Genomic DNA, 18828 nt, shown 5'->3' on the forward strand with positions numbered 1-18828 from the left:
GAACGCACTTCCCTTCTGGAATTTTCTCTACCGATATCGTGTCAAAAACCTGATAAACCCATGTCCCCTTGTCGTCTTCAAATTCTATGAACGGAACAATGGCATCATTGTGGGCACACAAAATTATCCTCGCCATGCACAACAATTTCCTGTCTATCCCATTCGAACTTGACCATTTGATGCAGAGTAGATGGGACCGCTTTTGCAGCATGAATCTAGGGTCGACCTAACAGCAGATTGTAAGAAACAGCCACATCAAGCACCTGGAACTCCATGGTAAATTCAACTGGCCCTATTGTAAGCTCAAGCACTTTGTCCCCGACTGAATCTTTCCCTCTACCGTCGAATCCCCGAACGCAGATATTGTTCTTGTGAATTCTTTCATCATCCACCTTCAATTTGTTCAGAGTGGAGAGAGGGCAAATGTTCGAACTGGAACCATTGTCGACCAGTACCCAGGTAACCACAGAATCTTCGCATTTCACTGTGAGATATAGGGCTCTATTGTGCTCAGTACCCTCCACAGGCAACTCATCATCAGAAAAAGTGACTCTGTTTACCTCAAATATCTTGTTAGCTATCTTTTCCAAGTGATTTACTGAGATTTTATTAGGGACGTGGGCCTCATTCAAGATCTTCATCAAAGCCCGACGGTGCTCGTCTGAATGGATCAATAATGACAATAGTGAAATCTGAGCCGGCGTCTTCCTCAACTGCTCCACAATGGAGTAGTCCTGCACTTTCATCTTTCTCAAGAATTCCTCTGCTTCTTCCTCGGTCACAGCTTTCTTCACTAGCACCGGGTTGACTTTGGAGCTCTTAGATTTTCTCAACTCTTTGGGGGCAAAGCATTTCCCCGATCGAGTCAAACCATGGGTCTCACAAACTTCTTCTTTAATCTCTTTCCCCTTGTAAGTCACTATCACTCGTTCATAATTCCACGGGACTGCCTTGCTGTTAACTATCGGTAATTGAGTTACCGGCTTGATAATGACAGGGTCTATGCGGGCACCCTCCACAATTACAACAGGCTTGTTCGTCATTCCTGGCACAACCACTTTGGCTACTTCTTGTTTTATTGCCACATCACTTGGGGTCTCCTTCTTGGCCTTTCAACCGGCCTGACTTTACTGGACCGGATCATCATGACGGTCTGTGAAGGCTTCTTGGGCTCCCCTCCCCTATGAACTATCTCGATCATATTTGTCTCAAGATGGGCCGACAATGGATTCTGGTTGATATTGGGTGCCTCTGGAGCTTGGACCTCAATTCGATTAGTATCAATAAGCTCTTGAATAACTGTCCTCAATTGCCAGCACTTCTCTGTATCGTGCCTCGGAGCACCAGAACAATATTTTCAACTCATAGCGTGATCAAGGTTCCTCGAGGGAGGATTTGGTAGTTTTGGCTCGATCGAACTCAGCATACCCAATTGTCGCAACCTGTGGAACAAATTGGTATAGGATTCTCCCAATGGAGTGAAAGTATTCTTCTTTTTGCAACCTCTCGTTCTTAAACGCTTGGTTGGGCCGGAAACCTGATCCAGGAGGGTTCTGGTAGGCTCTTAGGGGTGGATAGGCATTTTGTGGAGCTGGGTATGTATTTTGTGGGACTGGCGCACGCCATTGTGCGTGGGCCGGAGGTTGGTTGTATGTTTGGGCATGGTGGACAGAAAAATGGGGGTCTGGTGGTGGGTAGTAGTGTTGTGGTGGGCTATATGGGGTATAACGGTAGGTTTGGTGGTGGGGTCGAGGCTGGTTATAGTAATGTGATAGACCCATGTGTCCGAACCAAGCTCCTGAATCAATCGTTGCTACATCCTCTTTCTTATTCTTCCCAATTACTCCCCCAGTTCCGCTTTGAATGGCCTGGGTGGTTGCCTTAATAGCCGAATAACTCATGATTTTATTTGTCTTGAGCCCTTCTTCTACCATGATGCCCATCTTTACCACTTCATTGAAGGACTTGCCTATAGTTGATACCAGATGACCATAATAAGTAGGTTCTAAGGCCTGCAGAAAATAATCCATCATTTCACTTTCTTTCATTGGAGGGTCAATCCTTGCTGCCTGTTCTCTCCACCTAAAACCATACTCCCTGAATTCTCATTGTGCTTTTTCTCAAGTTTCGTCAAAGACAGATGATCCGGAATAATCTCGAGGTTGTACTGGAAGTGACAAGCAAATGCCTGGGCTAGATCATCCCATTTGTACCATCTTCCATGATCCTACCGAGTATACCATTCTAGCGCTGATCCGCTCAGACTCTAACTAAAATACGCCATTAGTAGCTCGTCTTTCCCGCCAGCTCCCCTCATTTTGCTACAAAAACCTCTCAAATGCGCCACTGGATCACCGTGCCCATCATACAAATCAAACTTAGGCATCTTAAACCCTGCCGGCAATTGCACATCTAGAAATAGACATAGATCTTTGTAAGCCACACTTACTTGACCTCCCAACCCCCGCATGTCCTTGAATGACTATTCCAGGCTTTTAACTTTCCTGAACATCTCCTCTTGTTCGGGATTTTTAGATGGTTTTTCAGTTTCTGCAGGGAGGTCAAAATAAGGAGTGTAGGAATAGGGTTCGGGAACCTTGAAAGTGGGCTCCAGGGGTAATACTGGTTATCATGAGTCTGGAACAGAGGCTCACTGGAGGATCGGTATAGAGCATCAGGTGGAGGTTCCACAAAAACAAGAGTGACTGGTGGAGGAGGGTACGGGATTTGTTTGGGTAGTGGAGCTTGTGATGTATGGGAAGTGGTGTCATAGCATTGTTGGTAGAGGGGAAAGGCCGGAGATGAGTTCATAGTGGGAGGTTCCTGGGTCTAAGCCAATGGCGGGATAAAAGCACGGTTGGTGGGGTAAACTGGCGGTGGGTGCCCTTTTGCCCATGCTTGGTACATTTCAGCCATCTGCTGCTTCAGCTTATACAACTCATTTTTCAGATTAACCTCCGATTCGTCCACCTCTTTTGACGGATCGACAATACTTGCCTCAAGTTCCTGGTTGGCCATGTTCAGCTTGTTTTTGGTCCGGGTGTTGTAGGAGTGAGTTGCCGGAATGCCAATCAGACTAGCCATCTGCCTGAACTATAATTTTAACAAACTTATTAGCGATTAGGGGTTTAATAGATAAGCAACCGCACATTTAAGGAGTGAATGCACCTAAGCAGTTAACCGTTTCTATCATGCATTTGATCGGCTGCTTGCGTCATCCCGGCTTTTCCTTATTTCCATGTGCAACTTCTCTTTTCTCTCTCTCTCACTTTTTTTCCTTTTCATTTTTGTCTTTCCTTGCTTTGTCTCTCTTTGTTTTTATCCTCTCATTTCTCTCTCTTGTTTTGCCGTTGTTTCCTCCCCATGGTTTCTTATTTTCTCTCTTTTCCTTTTCTTTTCGCTCTTATTTTTCCTCTTTTTTTCTTTTCCCCATCTTTTTTATCACTCTTTTTTTCTTTCTTTTGGTTATGGTCAAATTCTATGGAGATTGCCTACGTATCATGACCCCGCATGAATCAGACCGAGTGTAGTTCTAGGAGATAAGTGCATACTATAAATAACAAAACATTTTGGGATTTTCAAATTTTTTCCATAAAACAGTTTTGATTACAACCACTCATTCTACCAAATTATAAAATTAACAGAGTAGAAAAGGGAAATTAATAGACTCTGAGTCAAAACAAGACCAACAGACTCAAACAAAAGGTGAAAACAACAGACTCGAAAACCAACTAACAGACTTCAATAAAAGAAAATACAGACTCGCAAACAAACTAACAGACTCTAATGAAAATCATGAATACATTAATGCCTCAAATGCTCCTGGGGCCCGCGGGACATCATTCGGTCTCGCCATGGGCCTATGTGCAAGATCCCTTTGAAGCCTCTCTAAGTCACTCATTATCTACCGAACAAATGTCATCACTGCCGCAAAGAAGGTGGTACGAGTCATATCCTCACATGCTTGGCATTTCATAATAATGTAGTCGGCAATAGTTCTGATCCGCTCTCGGATTCTGCCCTTTTGCTGAAGCAAACGCCCGACCTGTTGATTCCAGGCTTCTAACACCTGAGTATCATGGAGATGTTGATTTTGCAACTATTGCATTTCTTCCTCCATCCGAGCCATCAAATCATAATAGTGTTCCCTATCAGCTTTAAAGTCCTTGGCCTGCTTGGCTGCCTTATTCTCGAGAGTAACTATTTTTTTTTAGGCTAGTGTTTGTCCCTTCATGCTTTCTTTTCATTTGTTGCACAAACTGTGTCCGACCTTTTGCATTTTCCGCCAATTGAGCCTGGACTTTCACTAGACTGGCCTCAGACTTTTCTAAGTCATCTTGATACTCAAGGGCTTTCTTTTTCAGACTGCTTATAAGCCTTTCATCTGCTCGGCTTCTTTCCGGGTTTCTAGCAGCTATTTTCATCTTCCGAATTTGAGCTTTGAGGGCTTCATTTTCCTGGGTTAGCTTCTTTTTCTCGCGTTCATCTGCGGCGGCTTGCAACCCATTCTCAAACTGAAGGTCCATGACTTGCTTTTCTAGCCTGCCTATGGTAGCTCGGTACTCATTTTCTTTGGTCAACCAGTCCCATTGCACCTGTGCTCCGTCGGTAAATTGTTGGACATGGGGTTTCTTTGCGGGCCTTTCGGGCTCCTGATGAACTCGGGATCTTTTACCATAACACGTAGTGTAACCAGGCTCCACCTCGCCTCTGGATAGATCTCGTACTTGAGTTCTAGGCTCTAAGAATCTGTAGTGATGCCAAATCCGACGCACTCTTTCTTCTGGAAAAGCGGCTTTTGGTTCCAACTTAATAACCTGCCGACTCAAATCCTCATCGTGTGGTATGGTCTAGTATCGGCCTAACTGATGTAAAACTCAGTGCGGGGAATAAGGCTGGATACTTCGCAGACCCATTAACAGTAGAAAGCACACCTCAGCCGACATATAGATTACCTCACTGACTAAGAGCTAACCGAATGTCCATGCGATCTTATTTGCAGTCAAAGATCTCAAATGAGCATGCCATGCTTCCGTACCATCCGGGAACTCATAACCCTCTACCCGCTTTTCTTATTTTTCAATGCACTCGAGGCCAGTCGCACCACAATTCAAGTATCCAGGACGGTGGCAAAGGTGTTCCTCCATCCATAATTATAACAGCATATTGCACCCTTCAAAGAACTTTCCCCCTTCTCGACAAAGGGTCAGAGCTTGGTAAATTTCTACCAAAATCATCGGCACTACGGTCCCATTTGCCTTTTTCATCATAAAGTCGGCTATTCCCATGAATCCTAACTCTATGTTCCCGTCTTTTCTGAGGCAAATCAAAGTGCCCAGGAACGCCATTATAAAAGCTAATCCTCTTCGAGCTTTCCACTTGTCTTGGTTTCCCATGTGAGTAAGACCGGTATCTGGCGTCTCGAAGCCACGGGGATTCCCGTAATGTCGGTACAAAAAGTAGAAGGTACAAAACCCTTTGGCCAAATTTCCGTCTCAGATGTCCCGACTGATGCTTAACAGGTTCGAAAATTTGTGAGGGGTTACTGTTCTCGGTGTTACCGGGTATTGATTTCTAAGATTCCCCTCGAAACCAGCGTAGCCTGCTATCTCTTCCAGTGTAAGAGTTAACTCGAAATCAGCAAAGTGGAATACATTATGTGTTGGGTCCCAAAATGGTATCAATGCCTCAATTATGTCCTTTCTCGGCTTAACCTTCAAGAGCTCGACAAGACCACTCAATGCTTTTATCACAACTTTTCTGCTATTGTCCCCCAAATCATGCCACCACATATATAGCTCCAAAGGGATCTCTTCACGGACTGAAAAAGGTTCATTTTGAATTGTGTTCATCCTGTACATTTATCGAGGTGCTTTTAATTAAAAGAAAACTATGACTCATTTTGACTCAAGAAAAATGACTATTTTTTCAAAACTTTTCACAAAATATCCGGCTTCACCAATGCGGCCTTTCAGCACTCCAAAAACGAAGATTTTAAGGTTGTGTTCGCTAACCCGCAAAAACCTTTAAAAATGACTAAAGGTGGTTGTTCGTGCAAAAACAGCCTTCCGGTGCCCTTTTGAGGGACATTCGGTTATTTTTGACAAGAATGGCATCACCTTACTTATTTGCAATAAACATAAAATTTTGTTCTTTTTGGCTATTCTTTGCAAAAAAGGAAGTTGAACCCGATGGGGGTTGCCTACGTATCTCACATCCAGCGAGAATGAAACTGGCGTAGTTTGGGCAAATAAAATAAAACCAACTATTTTTTTCAAAACAAAACCCTTTCGTTTTTTTTTCATTTTCTCAAAACAATTCGGCAGAGTTTCAGTACCATTTGGACATTGGTTTCTCCAAAACATGTGATTTAACTCACTTAACCCTCACATTGTTATTCTCTTTTTTCCAACTTTCTCCCATTATTCAAAAGCCGGTCAGCATGCAAATCCAAATCAAATAAATGCACAAGTATCAAGTAAGATGCATCAGGATGATCTTTTCATTTTTGGTACACCTATCCTAGACAGACCCAACCCCTGTGTTGAGTCTCCAAAGTCAAATACACGTGATGCAAGCAAATGTTCCTACTAGGGATCCGGCATGAGGTCTTGTTATACTAGATTTAAAACCTGGGTTTATTGTTCTAGACCTGGCTTACCCGAGCGAACAACTCGGGCCGAGGGGGGCAGCATACCAGAAATACAGAAGCTTCACCGGCTTTACAACTTGTCCGAACCTCGTTCTAAAATTTGGGATATGACTCTAACAGAAGAAAAGTCACACGAAGTGCACACTCCTCCATGATTTAGGAGATTTAGAGAGAAGAAGGGTTTCGTAGCAATTTATATACAGTTTACAGAATATCAAAGCGGTAAAAGCAACTCTTAGCACATTAGGCTCAAACATGTAACAAAATCAGATAATCAATAAATCCAACTATAACAATTCATCTAAGCTCGAATTCTGAACCCTGAACCAGAGATTCTGGGTTCGATCCCAAGCAGAGTCACCAGAGCTGTCACACCTCCTTTTTACCTACACCCCGAGAAGGGTAATATAAGGGAGTTTTTTCCACCTTAAAGTGACAAAATCGAAACGGGATCATTTTATTAAAATTCAGAGTCGCCACTTGGAATAATTTTATGGTGTCCCAAGTCACCGTTTCTAATCCCGAATCGAGGAAAAGATTGACTCTGTTTTACAGTCCGCGAACACAAAACTCCGGGTAAGGAATTCTGTTAACCCGGGAGAAGGTGTTAGGCATTCCTGGATTCCGTGGTTCTAGAACGGTTGCTCGACTGTTATAATTGGCCAATTATCTGATTTTTAATAAATGTTTTAGCCTATGTTATAACTTTAACTTGTTAACCGCTTTTAATTCATTTTAGGAAGATTTCAACGTTATACAAAATACGTCTTTGGATCACGCCACATGAAATGCACCCGTGATCTGCGATATATTTTATTTAACGTTGTTAGGATTTGGATTTGGGTCACATGAAATGCACACCCGAGTTTAAGGAAATTAATTATTAAAATAACACACCTAAAGTAGCTACGCGCTTTTAACTTTGCGAGGGCCATGGAAATTTGCTAAATGGCGCGCCTCGATTTTTAAAGACAAAAGAAAATTAATTAAAATGAGGGTCGTGCAATTAAAATTTTATTTGGCACGACGCACCTCAAACCCAATTTAAAAGGAAATTCAAACTAGATATCTGAGGGCCATAAATTGTGACTTAATTAATAGCTCACCTCAAATTAACTAAAAGGGATTACCCGTTGAATAAGGCCTAATGAAGTCGTAACCATTTTTAATTAGGAAGAATCTAAGTTAATTCGAGTAAACAAACGTCAACGGGCCCAAAAATATGTCTATCCAATTTTTGCACATCACTTCGGATCTAGGCCCATAAAGAAAAACTAAGCCTCAATGAAATCAAACTATGCTAGGGTCGAGGATCGAATCCACACAGGCACGGCCAGTGCTGAGTTAAAGCCAACCTTCAACAAAATAAATTTCTTATACCAAGGTGGATCATAATTCAAAATAAACACACAATTTAGAGCCTAAATTAATCAGTGCCAACAACTAAGCGTATTAACTAGGAAACCTTATTCATTATTCATTTTCACCACATTAACTCTCAAATTCACGTGTCTTTCTAAAAGACTCCACACTTGAGTCAATATGATGCATTCTAACAAACCAGATCTTCAAGAGTCTAACCCGACATTATCGAGCTCGAACAGATTTCAAGGAAAGAATGCTGCCCTTATTTAACTTGATTTTACCTACTCCCTCCGTTCCAATTTATGTGAACTTGTTTGACTGGGCACAGAGTTTAAGAAAAAAATGAAGACTTTTGGAATTTATGGTCCTAAATAAGTCCAAATGGGGCCCAAAGTATTTGTGTGGTTATAAAAGCTTCTCATTAAGGGTAGAGTTGTAACTTTAAGCTAAATTGTTACCAAATTTAGAAAGGGTTCATTCTTTTTGGAATGGACCAAAAAAAATAGGTTCACATAAACTGGAATAGAGGGAGTATATGTTTCATCTTGTCCATGTATTATTGAATTAAAAAAAATCGAACCACTCAAACAGTTGCATTCCCAATTCATGAAGGCCAAACTCAAGTAAGGAAACGAAAGGGCTGCTCAAAACCTCATGGAGCTTAAATTCCATGTTGACATTTAATTCATAGCTTAAGGTTAAAATACTAATAGATCTACATGACAGCAACAAATAACTAAACATCAATTATAGTTTTGAAAGAACACTCAGAAGAAAAAAAACCTGAAGACTAGACATCAGATAGACTTTCATAGCTAAACAGATAGGAGATAGCTCGTAGGGCACCTACTTAGCCACATAGAGCTTAAACTTAAGAGAAACGAGGCCAAATAAAGGCTAGAATCAACAAACTATTGTCCCAGATTAAAAATTAACTACAAAGAAACAATGAACTAAGCTATAAAATACCATAAATACAAAATAATAAGGCTAAACTCGTAACAGAAAGCTGAAAACATGTTTTGAACTTTAGAATTTCCATTTCTATTCCTCGAATCAATCTTCACATGGGGTAGAATGAAGAAGTGTACCTGGAAATTGAAAAGAGAAGAAAGAGGTGAGGAAGCAGTAAGCAATAGACAGCCCAGTATTCGACACCCGGGAGGAATAGACCAAGCCAAACACCAGCTTACTTTAGCCAATGAAACAATAAAATTCCCTCATAAAAAATCAATAGAACAGTGATCCCATCAGCAAATTTAAACCAGCTTTTCTAATACCGAGTTCAATCCATTTTTCCAGCTCAAAAAAATCAGAAATTACTTCAGCAATGGAGAACTTCTCAATTTGAAACAAAGAAGGCAATGGAACAGTCCTTTTTTAAGTTCAACCGTTTTTGATTTTCTTTCTGATTTTTCTATCTCTGAATTTCTGCCTTGAATGCCAAGTTAAAGAGCCTTTATAGGCAAGGCATTTAGGGTAGCTTCAAAGTATCAGTTTTGCAATTAGACCCTTTTTACATTTTCATTTTTGCTCAGAAAACCTTAGTCTAAGAATCAGAGTTCCACCTTAATCCCAATACTCAACTTCCTAGAAGTTTCCTAGGTTGTTACTGAGATTCCCTTACCCTTAGAATTCCCAAATTTACCCCTTAGGGTCCTATTAATTACCCCAGCAAAAATCCCATGAGTTATGGGTCAACTTGACCCAATAACTAAACCAGTCCAACAAGGATCACGAGCCAAATCCATTTTGGAAAAATGACTTAGTATCGCTTCCATACAACCTCGTTTCAAAGGTCTTGGAGACTACCAACTTGGACCGGATACTGGCTGGGTTTGGGCCAGATTTGAGATGGGTTTGGTGCGAAATTATCTAGGCTGACGCGAATTTGGCCCAAAACCACCTTCTTAATTCTTTTCCTCTTAATTTCAATTGCTTTCTTTTCTTTTCCCTTTTCTTTTTTTTTCAAATCAATTTAAATCCTAAATTAACTCTTAAACTAAATTAAATCCCTACATTAAAATAATTACTCAACATAATATTTACAATAATTAATTAGTTCCCAAATTAAAAGAAAGCTACAAAATTTAAAGCTAAGTAAAAATGCAAAAATGAGTCATTTTTGTGATTTTTTCTCTGTTTTTGTCAAACAAATTAATTTACTAATTAATCTAAAATATAAAATTAAATCCTACATGCAAATGCAATGCATTATTTTGTATTTTCATGAATTAAACAAAATTAAACATGCACAAACAAATGAAAGCAATTAACGAAAAATGCTACAAAAAATCTACGAATTTGTAAACAATGGGAAAATTATTTTATTTTGAATTTATGGGAGTAATTCATATAGGGCAAAAATCACGTACTCACAGTCACAAAGAAGACAGTTTTAGACGTTGCCAAGCTTCGGATAGACAAGCTCGTCGGGGATGTTGAAAACTCTCATGACTCCTTCTGCACCAAAGTGATCAACACCCTCAAATACTTTCTGGGACAAAATTAATCATCTTCGTTTGTGTTGTTGTGACAACAATCTTTTGTTTGTTTTTTTGTTGTGTTTGTTTTTGTTACTCCTTCCTTTTTGATTGATGTCAAAGGGGAAGAAAATGTGTGAGTAAACACTCAGGGGGAGATATGGGCACAACATTCATAATGGAACAACAACTCAGGAGAAGCAACAACTTAGGGGGAGAAATCCCAAAAAGGGAAGTTTTTTAAATTACTTTGTTTACTCATTCTTGATTGTCATCATCAAAAAGGGGGAGATTGATAGGTTCAAGGTTAAGTTTTAATGATGACAATAATTCCTTATGCTATATGTGCAAGACAAACAAAAAGTAAAGATGACAATATGCTCAGCAAGATTCGAATTTGAAAATAAGGAAAGCCTGAACGTGCTGTTACTATAATCAAGGGAAGCAAGATTGATACTGGACTAGAAATGGCAAGTAAGGAAACAAGGAAGATGTTGCTAGTACAATTAAGGGAAGCAAGATTGAATTTCCCTCAATCATGGAATCTTAGACTGCAATCATGGATTCTCCAAATCTCAGTAATCCCTCGTTCGTGGTATATTCAACTCCTAAATTCAAGCTGTGACAAGGAATGTCACAATCGAATTTGGGCTCTTCAAAGGGCAAAATTCGAAGAGGCACCCCTGGGTCAAATCCCTCTATCAAAGATCTTGTGCCTCTAACTTCGCTGAAGATTCAACGGCTTTTTTCTCTCCTATAAGAATATTGATTGTTCAAGAAGAAGACCACACAACTACATAAACTATATTCCAAATTTGTCTACTTCTTAGTTCAAACACTGTAATTCTTGGTTCTCAGTATCTCAAAAGATAGAGAGACCTAGAGTACAAAAGAAAGTTGTGTCAACTAATTAGAACTCAAGTGTTGATAGTGTACGTTGGTGGTGAACGCGATAAACCATCAATATTGTAACTTCGTTCAAAGATCTTAAGGGATACCTTGTGACCCAAGGGAAACTGGATGTAAGTACCACAATGGTACCAAACCAGTATAAATTGATGTGTGCTTTATCATTTCTCTTTACTACTTTCTTCTTTCTGTTGTATGATTAGTCAACTAATATTTGTATTAGTCGACCAAATTTTAATTAGTCAACAATTCACCCCCCTCATGTACTTTCAAGCCTCACCGGAATCGCTTCTGAGTGGTATACATATCAAGAAATTACCCATTGGCACGTATGGGATGATATTGCCCGAGATTTTGTCCGTCAGTTCCAGTATAATGTGGACATCGCTCCCAACAGAAACTCTTTGTCTAATTTGAAAAAGAAACCGCAGAAAGCTTCCGTGAATATGTAGCGTGAGCAAGCCGCCAGGGTAAAGCCTCCAATGGTTGAAATTGAAATGGTCACAGTCTTTGACAGGCCCAAGAGGCGGACAACTTCCAGAACATGATGTCCTCTATGGGTAAGCAGTTCGATGAGGCTATCAAAATTGGGAAAATGGTTGAAAACGGTTTAAAAACAGGTCGAATCTTGAGTCATGCTGCTTTTAAGGCCCTATCATAGGCTGCTCAGAATTGTTCGAAGGGTTTGACGAACAGAAATGGGAGTGAAGAGGGACCCATGATGGCTTCAAGCTCGAAGGAGGCCCTGCAGGTTATTCAGCCAATCATATGTGCCTCTTATGGTCCCACCACACTATTATCCGTTGTTGTTTATGTTGTGGCACCACATCCTTATACGGTGATGAACGCTCAACCTTACACGCGGCTACAACATCATACACAAAACTGAGCTCCACCTCCCAGAAATGACCATCCTTACAAAGCTCCATATAATCCCCAACCAAATGTTCCCCAGTACAATCCTCGCCCAAGAAAGCCTTTAAGAAAGAATCAGTTTACCCCTATTGGTGAATCGTATTCAAGATAGTTCAAAAAGTTAATCAGGCTAGATCTATTGTAGCCAGTGGCCTCGAACCGGCCAAACCCCGAGTCCTCCTCGCACTGAGCTGATGTTATACGTGAATACCACTTTAGAGCAGTGAGACACAATACGGAGGACTGTTGGACCCTCAAGAGGGCAGTTGAAGACTTGATTGAAGCTGAAAGAATTATTCTTTGGGATAAAGAGGCTCCTGATATAAAGAACAACTCGTTGCCTACTCACAACACCGGGCCAACAGTCAGAATGATTTGTGAAGATGAGGAATTTGATCCAGCACTGAAAGCCATTGCAGCTATTGCCGAGACAGAAGAAAAGCCGAAAAAATGGTCATCAAGTTTGAAAGTTCCCCATCAGATGGGAGTCTCGGTAGCCAGTCTTGCTATCCTTTCTGTGTTAGGATTATTTTAGGGTGTGATCTGGATGTTTTACTTTATTTTCTTACTTTTCGATGTAAACCTTCTATATTTAAAATTAAAAAAATCAAATGAAATTAATATTTCATTGTCCAGGAATGTCTCTTTTCTTAATCTTGTTATTTTTCTTATTTCTCTTTTCAGTTCTATTAAATGTAGATTTAAATAACATGACATGCTTGGGGACTTCATGCTCAGATCCTAAAATGCTGTCAGACTTCGAAATAATGAGTCAAGAATCAGATTGCAATGAAAATAGGTTTAAGGAAATAAAACAAAGAATCGGAACAGCTAAAGGAAAATTGGCTCTAGATTGGAAAGGTCCATGCGTTGCAACAAGAGTACTACCAAAAGATAACGTTGTACTTGGGATACATAGAAGGAAATATCCTTGAAACAACTGTCAATGCAGGTGCAGTCAAAAGGTACTATGTTGGATCCTCTTTGTAATATTAATGTTCTCCGATTGGGATGAAGAAGACTTTTATTTTCACCACCTAAACACCATTAAACCTTTTGTAAACCATTTGAGCTGGCTCCCTTTCTTTGATTACCCTCTTTGGAATCTGAAAGTGTTATGAAAAAAAAAATTGAAAACATGAAATGAAAAAAAAAGATTAAAAAAAGGAATAAAATACAAAGAAAATGAAATGAAAAAAAAAGAAAAAAAAAAGAAAGAGAAACAAACCAAAACAAAAAAACAAAAAAAATTAAAAACAAAGTTCCCTAAACTACGTTCGACTTGATTCCGAAAGGATACGTAGGCAGCCTCTCTCTGGGGTTCAGTCACTCCAAAATAAAAATCTGAATTCCCCCAAAAGTTGAAACTTGGGCAAAAGTTACAATGATTCGGCGATGGTTTTGCCCGAAGGGTTCCAAAGTTGTAATTCTATCCAAATGCTTTACACCCCAAAATCTTGTTCAAGTCCTTCCGATCAATCGACAAAGATGTTCAAATTGGAGGATACAGCTACTTGATCTGATGCAACCAAAATGAGAGAAATGGAATGAGAAAGTCTTATTGATGAAAACCCTCACGGGCACCGTAAGGCGATGGTAAGCAGAGAAATTGAAAATGAGAGAGTCTTGCTAGTGAAAACTCGCAAAGAGCACTATAAGGCGATGGTGAGAAGAGAAATGAAAGAGGTCAGCTGGTGAAAACCCGCAAAGGGCACCACTAATCGAAAAGAAGATCCTCACAGCCATCGGTATCGACAGAGTCTTGGCAAGGCTTCTTGATTTTGAGGCAAAAATTATGATGAATTTCTGAGAGTTGGACGGTTTATACAGATCATGATCCAGTCCAAAAGGTATGTCATATTCATTGAAGTCCGCATGTACTCTAGATAAGTCCCTCTTTCCTTTTCCCGAAAGGGATGTCCTTTGTCTAAATTCATTGTCTATTCCATTGTTTGTTTTTCTTTGAATCCCCTTCGGTCTAACTCTATTTCGAAATTAAGGCAAAGAAAGGATGGTAAGACTGATTTACAAGGCTTTCGTTTGACATGAGCTAATGTGAAAAAAGGCACCCAGCCTCGTCAAGGGCATCAAGTCAACCTCGACTGGCCATGGCAGTTGATGCTTCGAAATCAAAACTCTTGGAAGGAGAAAATCAAAGTGAAGTGCATATAAAGGCAAATGAGGTCGAAAAGGTTGAGTCTCACGTGGCTAACCGTTTGAGCAAAGATTTGCAAAGCCAAGGTACCCAAATGCTCTAAAACTAAAGTTGGAAGAAAGAAGCTAGAAATGAAAGGGCTACGAAGGCAAAATAAATTTGGAAAAGTTAAGTCCCACGCGACTAGCCATTGCAGCAAAGTTTGAGGAGCCAAAAAGTTCCCCAATGCTCCGAAGTTAAAATCGAAAAAAAACAAGTCAAAAGTGAAAGGCCTACAAAGGCAAAATAAAGTCAAAAAGGTTAAGTCCCACGTGATCAGCCGTCGTGGTAAAGTTTGGAAAGACAAAGTTTCTACGGGGCCAGAAATAAAATCGGTTTTCAAGAAACAACCAGTTACAGTAGAAAGTATCATCAAAGAAGCCGACCAAGATCAAGTGGTTGAAACAAACCAAGGCCACAAAACCAACCATCATTTCAAACTAACAATTGTTATTTGTTTGAAAATAGGAAACGGGTGCAATCCAAAACAACCCTGCAAGAAGTAGGTGCAACCAAAAAAAATTGCGCAAGGGCTAGAAATAGCTTTGCAGCAACAACCCAAAAAAGGGAAGTCTCCTCAAAAAAAATCCTGCATTTACTCCTTCTCTAAAAAAAAGAAAAAAAAATGATGATGAAAATGATTTAAAAAAAAAGAAAAAGAAGAAAATTCAAAATCATGGTAGTATGGGGTCTCCAATCCCTAGTCGTTTTTCCAACATAGGTCTCCATTCCCTAGTTGATGCCAACATAGGGTCTTCACTCCCTAGTTAATGATAACATAGGGTCGTCACTCCCTAGTTGATGCCAATATAGTGTCTACACTCTCTATTTGATGCCAACATAGTTGTTGCCAACATAACTTGATGCCAACATAGGTCACCACTCCCTAGTTGATGACAACATAGGGTCTATTCACTAGTTGATGCCAGCATAACCTGATGCCAACACAGGGTCACTACTCCCTAGTTAATGCCTACATAGGGTCTCCACTCCCTAGTTGATGTCAGTATAACTTGATGCCAGTATAACCTGATGCCAACATATGGTCTCTACTCCCTAGTTGATGCCAGCATAACCTGATGCCAACATAGGGTCTTCACTCCCTAATTGATGCTAGCATAACCTGATGCCAACATAGGGTCACCACTCCCTAGTTGATGCCAACATAGGGTCGCCACTCCCTAGTTGATGCCAACATAGGGTCTCCACTCCCTAGTTGATGCCAGCATAACCCGATGCCAACATAGGGTCACCACTCCCTAGTTGATGCCAACATAGGTTCTCTACTCCCTAGTTGAAGCCAGCATAACCTGATGCCAACATAGGATTTTCGCTCTCTAGTTGATGCCAACATAACCTGATGCCAACATAGGGTCTTCACTCCCTAGTTGATGCCAGCATAATCTGATGCCAGCATAACCTGATGCCAACATAGGGTATCCACTCCCTAGTTGATGCCAGCATAACCTGATGCCAACATAGGGTCACCACTCCCTAGTTGATGCCAACATAGGGTCTCCACTCCCTAGTTAATGCCAGCATAACCTGATGCCAATATAGGGTCACCACTCCTTAGTTGATGCTAACATAGGGTCTCAACTCCTTAGTTGATGCCAGCATAACCTGATGCCAACATAGGGTCACCACTCCCTAGTTGATGATTTTCCAATAATAGGGTCTCCAATCCCTAGTTGATTTGATTTTAGATATAGGGTCTCAACTCCCTAATATCATTTTCCCAAGGATACACAATCCTGATTTTTATTGCTTTCAATAATGGAGTAGTATAGAGTTTTGGTTACAAATAACTCATAAAATTTTCCTAGTGAAAACTGGGGCAGAAAAATTCTATTTGTTTGTTTGTTTTGGTGTCTGAGCAGGTTATACCTCGAGACACAGGGTTTGAGATGACCAAAAGAAGAAGTCTCAATCCGAAATAAGAGAAAAAGAAGAAAAGAAAAAGAAGTGAACTTAAAGTGCAGAAGCGGAAAAAAGATTTGGACTGCTCACGACACGATTGAAGTCACAAGCTTTGCATGTCCCGCTTTGATCCGAAAAGATGAAGGAGAATGAACCAGCACTTGCAGTTAACAAGCATCAAGATTCAGATCAGAGTCTGCATTGAAGAACTAGCCAAGACTCAAGATCAAGCTTCTAAAGATTTATAGAAAGGAATCTTGTAACTCTTGGCTAGTAGGTTTAGCTAGTTTAGTTTTTCATTTTAATTTTGGTGTAATAAGGAGCTCAGCAAGCAGTAATAGCAGCAACGGCAGTGAAATCACAATTTTCCGGTAGTCCCAGCTACCAAAGTTTCCAGAATTACATTGACCTAATTCCTTTATAGCCAAGGATATATAGGCAACCTCTAAAGCAGGGTTCAGTCAAACTTTTTCAAATGCTTCCCATAGAGTATCCAAACGGGCAAAAATCGCTCGTAATTGCTCATTTTGTCTTTGCCCAAAAATTCTTTGTGTTTCCAAGCAAAGAGGGGCAGTTGTGAGCATGTGATTTTCGCCCGACTAAAAATACTTATACAAAATTTTAAAAAATAGGTTTTTCTAAATTATTTTTATTTTTATAGAATTTTGTAGGAATTTCTTGTTAATTGTTTTCATTTTGTTGCATTTTTGTGCACATTTAATATTTTAAAATCATGAAAAATACCCTAAAATGTTCAACATTTCATGCATTGCATTTTAGGATGTTATTTGCATTTTTAAGGTTAAGTCATTAATTAATTGTATTATTAAAACAAAAATCACAAAAATAATGTTCATTTTTAGATTTTTAGTTTTTAGTGTTAAATTAGTAATTATTTTCATTAATTTAGGATTAATTAATTATGTAAATAGTATAAATAGATAATTAGCTTAATTTTATAAATTAGAATGATTTAAGAATTAATTTAGGATTTTATTTAGTTTAATTAGATTTTAAAATCAAAGAAGAGAAAGAAAAACAAATAAAAAGAAAAGGGGTTTTGTTTCTTTTAAATTAAAACCGGAATGGGCCAATTTAAAATGGCCCAATTGCCCCAAAAACACCCTTAATCCGCCCCAGCCCAGTCCCCAAATACCTGGCTGTCTTCGTTCTTTTTTTATTAAGGTTGGTGAAGGTGGTTGTTGGTTTGGTGGTGTGAAGAAGAAGGGTGGCCGGCGATTTTGGAGTGAGGGAGATGCGGCAGTGATAGAGGTCTTTTGGGGTTGTGTTGCTGCGGCTGCTTCTCCTATCTCTAGGATTCCTTAGGATTTTTTAGTTTAGGGTGTGTAGATGAAGATCAGACCGGGGGTTCTCTTAGGGTTATTTTAAGGAAATTTTACCACCTATAGAATAGGTTAGTACCCTATTTATAATATATAAATATCCTTTTAAAATATTACATTCTATAAATACCCTTTTTAGTTTATAGCAAAAAATCTAAATTTAGTTCCATCCTAAAATTAAGGCTTAATATATGCTACAAAATATTTTTCTAATCTCATTTTTTTATTTTCTCTCACCTAATTTGTGTATATCTCCTCTCATCAGCTTTTCTCTCTCTTCTTCAATACACTTTTCCCTCTTCTCCCACAAACACACGTTCCATACACTTCCAAAACCCTCCTCCGCCATTATCGCCCCAAAGGCTATTCTTCTTCGCAAGCTTCACAATTGTATTTTGGAAATTTTCTTCCCGTAGGTAATTCTTCTTCGCAATTGCTTTTTCATTAGTTTGTTTCTATAAAGTTTTTTAGCGAATTTACATAATTTTCTGATATATCTTCCATTTGTATTGTTAATCACCAGGATTCTTTGAGCTTTCTCTCTAATGTCGGATGCAACGCCACTCAACAGACTACCCAGAGGTATACCCACCAAAATTCTCTATTTTGATGGGCCCTCTTTCTCGTTGCAACTGACTCAAGCGGAGAAAGATTTTGCAGGTTTATCAGCATCCAAAGTTGATGAAAGAAGAAGTAAAATACACAAGGACAAGTTGAAAGAAGTCCAAGTTGATGAAGCTTCAAAAGAAACCAAAAATCAAGTTGGCTCAAAGAGGAAAAAACCTATGAAAGATTCAAGAAACCAAAAGGTAATTGGTATTTGTTACATGTATTCTGTTGTATTCATATCTATCTTCTTGTATTTTTGTACCTTTTTGTATAGTGTAGTCTGTTTCTTCTACAGTATGTTTATGTATTCATATGTATTTGGTTGTTTCCAACAGTTCATTTTTAATGTAATTTTACCTGTATTCATATGTATTCATGTGTATTTAGCGTTTGCTAATATATATTTGCGATAATTCAATTATCCAGTTTGACCTCAAA

This window comes from Nicotiana sylvestris, chromosome 10 (genome assembly GCF_000393655.2).
Source record: "Nicotiana sylvestris chromosome 10, ASM39365v2, whole genome shotgun sequence".
Classification (NCBI taxonomy): domain Eukaryota; kingdom Viridiplantae; phylum Streptophyta; class Magnoliopsida; order Solanales; family Solanaceae; genus Nicotiana; species Nicotiana sylvestris.